The sequence below is a fragment of the Petaurus breviceps genome, unplaced genomic scaffold (assembly GCF_028583685.1).
Source record: "Petaurus breviceps papuanus isolate PSGF00001 unplaced genomic scaffold, PetGlider_PUasm1.0 164, whole genome shotgun sequence".
Lineage (NCBI taxonomy): Eukaryota > Metazoa > Chordata > Mammalia > Diprotodontia > Petauridae > Petaurus > Petaurus breviceps.
In genome coordinates, this window is record NW_027185735.1 from 12,701,565 (window position 1) to 12,707,085 (window position 5,521).

Genomic DNA, 5,521 nt, shown 5'->3' on the forward strand with positions numbered 1-5,521 from the left:
TATCTATCTATCTATCTATCTATCTATCTATCTATCTATCTATCTATTGCCTTTTGGAGGGCAATTGGGGTTAAGTAATTTGCCCAAGGTTACACAGCTAGTTTGTGTGTGTGTGTGTGTGTGTGTGTGTGTGTGTTAAATGTTTGAGGCCGGAACCGAATTCAAGTCCTCCTGACTCCAGGGCCGGCGCTTTACTCACTGTGCCACCTAGCCACCCCATTAATACATTTTAGCACCATCTTCCTGGGAATAGGCAATTTAGAAAAAGAAAGGAGAAAAACAAGAGAGAAAAGAAAAGGGACCTGGGAGTATTAGATCTTAAACGACTCTTTGAAGTAATAATCAAAATGATATGATCAAAATAGATAAGTTGATCAGTGAAACAGAATAAGTATACAATATAAAGAAGTAAACAAACTTAGGAACCTATTGTTCATTAAACTCAATGACCACGTTACAGGGGGAAGTACTTGCTATCTCACAAAAAATTGCTGGAAACACTGGTAAGCAGTCTAGCAGACAGTTTGAGACTATCATCTCATGATATATGCCAAGATTAGCTCCAAATGAACACACACACATAATATACACGCACACACATATATTAAACAAAAAAGAGGAATGAGATAATTTTCTTTTCAGATCTACGGATCAAGGAAGAATTCATCACAAAATAAGAGGTAGAGAGAATCATAGGATATAAAATGGGCAATTTTGATCACACAAATAAAATCAATGCAGCTAAAATAAGGAGGAAAGCAATTAAGGAAAAATCTTTGTAGCAAGTATCTCTGATAAAATTCTCACTTCCAAGGTATGTAAGAAATTAATTAAAATTTATAAGAATAAAAACCATTCTTCAGATGATAATTGGTAAAAAGATGGAAATAAGCACTTTTCTTTTGTTATTGCTAATAAAGATGCTTATAAATTAATATATTAATATTATTATATGAACATTACAATATATCACTAATTTTTTAGTGAACAAAAATCTGATTTCTTTGCCCCCCATCTACCCTCTTCCCATTGAGATAGAAAGAGAAACAAAAGCTCTATGGCACACATGTACAGTCCAAACTGGTCCCTGGGGGTGGCTAGATGCTGCAGTGAACAGAGCACCGGCCCTGAACTCAGGAGGACCTGAGTTCAAATGTGGCCTCTGACACTTAACACTTACTAGCCATGTGACCTTGCACAAGTCACTTAACCCCAATTGCCCTCCAAAAAGAAAAATCAAAAACAAAAGCAAAAAACCAAAAACAAAAACAAAACTGGTCCCTGAACTGGCCACGTCCAAAAAATGTCTGTCAGTCTACCTACATTCTGGATCCATCACCTCTCTCTTAGAAGATGGGTGATATACTTCACTGTGAGTCTTCTAGAATCCTGGTTGGTCATTGATTAAATTTCTAAAGTCTTTCAGAGTTGTAAACTATGTTTACAATATTGGTATTATTTTAAGGGAAAGAGGGAAGGGAATAAGCTTTTTAAAGCTCCTAATATATAGCAGGCACTATGCTAAGCACTTTATGTCTATTTTGATCATTGTGTAAATTGTTCTCTACACTCTACATCAATTTCTACAAGTCTTTGCAGTTTCTCTGAAACTATCTCCTTCATTGTTTCTTAGAGTACAATAATATTACATCACAATCATATACCATAACTTGATTAGCCATTTCCCAATTGAGGGTATTTCTCAAATTCCAATTCTTTACCAGAGCAAAAATAGCTGCTATATTTTTGTACATATGGGCCCTTTTCTTCTCTGTTTGAAATTTTCAGAATAAAATCTCAGTAGTGTTATCATAGTTAAGTAACTTTGGGGGACATAGTTCCAAATTGCTTTCCAGAATGTCTAGACCAGTTCATGATTCCACCAAAGGGCACTGATATAAAACAGGCAATTTTCAAAGGAAGAAATGCTTTACCAACCATATGAAAAAATACTCCAACTCAGTAATGTTTGAGAAATATACTAAAAAACAACACGTTTTTATTTACAGCCATTAGATTGACAAAGTTCACCAATAAGAGAAAATTACAATAATTGGAAAGGCTGTAGGAAAACACTTTTGGTGGAACATGAAGTGTTCTAGTTATTCTAGAAAGCAATTTTGAACCATGCCCCAAAAGTTATTAATTGTGCACATCCTTTGGCTCAGTGATACCACTATTAGGTCTGTACTCCTGAAAAGATCAAAGGAAGAAGAAAAGGATCCACATGTACAAAGATATTTATAATGATTCTTTGTGTAATGGCAAAGAAGTACTAATTAATTGGGGAATGGCTGAATACATTATGGTACATGAAATGTAATGTGCCATAAAAAGGATGGTTTCAGAGAAACCTGGGAAGACTTACATGAACTGATACAGAGTTGAAGTGAACAGAACCAGGAGAACAACTTACACAATAACAACATTGCAAAGACAAACATCTTCAAAAAACTTAAAAATTTTGACCCATGGAATGACTGTCCACCATTCCAGAGGACTCATGATGAAACATGCTACCCATGTATTGATAGAAAGTTAATAAATTTAAGGTGCAGCATTTTTTACACATGGACAATGTGGGGGTTTGTTTTGTCTGATAATACATATTTGTTACAATTTTGTTTTTATTTTCTTTCAAATTGGGAGGGCCAGGAGGGCAAGAAAATAAATGTGTATTTATTGAGAGATGAAATATACTAGGTGCAGGTCATAGATCCAGGACAGATAACAGAGAGGATCTGTACTCAAGGGTGATGTCTGGGCATTTAGTTATAAGTCCTAGGTTGTGTACCTAGAAAGGAGCAAATTCAGAAGTAAACAGTAGCAATGTGGCCCAGATCCCAGGAGTAGAGCAAGGTTTTCCAGTTTGTAGCCCAGTCTGAAACCTGCAGAAGAATATCTCGGGCAGGAATCCCAGACAAAAGGAAGACCTGTAACTCTGCCACTATGAACCAACAATGCATCCCACCTGATGTAACTGAGACCAGTAACACTCCAGCAATCATATGTTTCACTGAATCAGACTACTATGGAACCACTGAAAACTTGCACATCCTCAACGTGAGTTGTCCCTGAGGTCCTGGAATAATATAACACTCAATACTACTCAAAACAACAATGGGATCAGTCAACATTCCCACCAAAAGTGTGCACAACCCAGTCTTAACATAAAATCCAAAGTCAGGAAGTAGGCTGGAAGAATGAGCAAACAAAAAAGAATCCCACAATTAAAAAGCTATTATGGTGAGCAGATAGCTTAAGACAAATGCAAAATAAGAGAATTATTCCAAGATATCTACAAGCAATATATATAAAAAAAAAAACCCTACACATCTTAGGTAAAAATTCAACTAGAATTTCAGAAAGAGATGCAAGAATTTCAACAAAGAATTTTAAATGCTTTTAAAAATGAAATGAAAGCATTTGTTAGTGAGGAGGGGGAATGAGATCTATGGAGGGAGACATTAGAAAGGGAATTAGTAGCTTGGCACAAGACATATAAAAGACAAGATGTACAAAATGTTGCCCAAGCAATAAACTCCATGAACTAAATAGAAGTCAATGACTCCAGAAGAAAACAAGAAATATGAAGTCAAAAGACTGAAAAAAAAATAATGTAGGATTAATGTAAGGAAAATCCAAGGTATTTTATGGCAATCTTCATGCATTCTGTGGGAGAAGTATTGCCTGTTCACATACATTGGCCATTTGTCAATTGGGGAATGATCTTAGTCTTCGAAATTTTAATTAGTTCCTCATATATTTTGGGAATGAGACTTGCCAGAGAAACTTTCTGCAAATTATTTTCCCCAGGTAAATGTTTCCATTCTCATTTTAGTTTTATCAGTTTTATTTGTGCACATGATTTTTGAAATATATTTAATAAAATTGTCTACTTTATTATGTTCTTTGATCCTTTCTACCTCTTGTTTTGTCATGGACTCTTCCTCTATCCATATGTCTATAATTTTTTTCTTGCTCCTTTAATTTGTATACGATGTAATATTTTATATCTAAGTCATATATTGATTTGGAACTTATCTTGGTATATGGTGTGAGATATATGTCTAAAACTAAATTTCTGCCAGACTGCTTTCTAGTTTTCCCAGAAGTTTTAGTGGAATAATGAGTTTTACCCTGGTAATTGTGGTCTTTGTAGTAATTAAATGCTAGGACCCTAGGTTCATTTGTTTGAACACTAGACTCTTATGTTTCTATGATGTGTACCTAATGTATTGTACTGAGAGACCTCTTTATTTTGTTTTACCAGCACCAAATTGTTTTGATTATTAATGCTTTGTATTATATAGTTCAAGATATTCTGTTGTTAAGCTCCTTTCTTTCCCACTTGCTTTCCTTATTTTCCTTGAGGTTCTTGACCTTTCATTCCTCCAGACGAATTTTATTTTTTTTTGTACCTAGTAATTTCTATCTAGTAACTTTTTTCTGTCTTGTAATTCTTTGATGGTTTGATAGGTATGGCATTGAATTAGTAAATTAATTTTGGTAGTATTGTCAATTTTATTATACTGACTCTGTCTAACCATGAACAATGAATATTCCTAAACTTATTTAGGTCTATCTTTATTTTGTATTTAGTGTTTGTAGTTCTATTTATATAGTTCCTATGTGTTTCTTAGTTATGTAGTCTATGAAGCATTTTCTATATTCTGTGGTTATTTTAAGTGGAATTTCTCTTTCTATCTCTTGTTGCCAAGTTTTGGTGATGACATATAGAAATGTTGATGATTTATATGGATTTATTTTATATCCTACAATTTTGCTGAAGTTATTTCTCAGATAAAATTATAATTAACACTCTTGGGTTCTTTAAATAAACCATGATATCATCTGCAAAAATTGATCATTTTGTTTCCTCTTTGTCTCTGATTGTTCCTTGATTTTGCCACCATGCTTTAGCAGCATTCTCCCTCCCCCCCGAAGCCTTTTCTCCCAAGGTTAAGTTCTTCCCAGAATCTCCACTTTGAGGAAGGGCCCAGACCAGTCATCCTTCATTCTTGAGACTTTGACATCATGTTCCTGTACAAGTACCTCCACCCTTTTTTTGTCATGGCTTTCAGGTAGTTGATGATTGATCCATTAATTATTTCTTAATCTGTTTTCCAGACCAGTTAAAAAAATATAAAATGTGTTAAATTTTCTTCTATTTATTGGTCTTTTCACTTTGATTTCATATTTCTTTTTGTCTCATGGAGTTATTAACTTATTTGCTCCATTCTAATTTTCAGAATCTATTACTTGGGTAAGGTTTTGTACTTCTTGTGCTGTTATTAGTAGTCTTTCCAAATCTTTCCTCTAATGCTTTCATTTCATTTAAAATATGAATTCTTAATCAGGGGGCTGTGAATGTGTTTTTTAAACATTTTGATAAATGTATATATTTTAATGTAATTAGTTTCCTTTCTAATCTTATAGATTTTATTTTATATATTTCAAACTAGTATTCTCAAAAGAGTTCAACGACTTGACCAGACTGCCAAAAGGGTCAAGGAAGCAA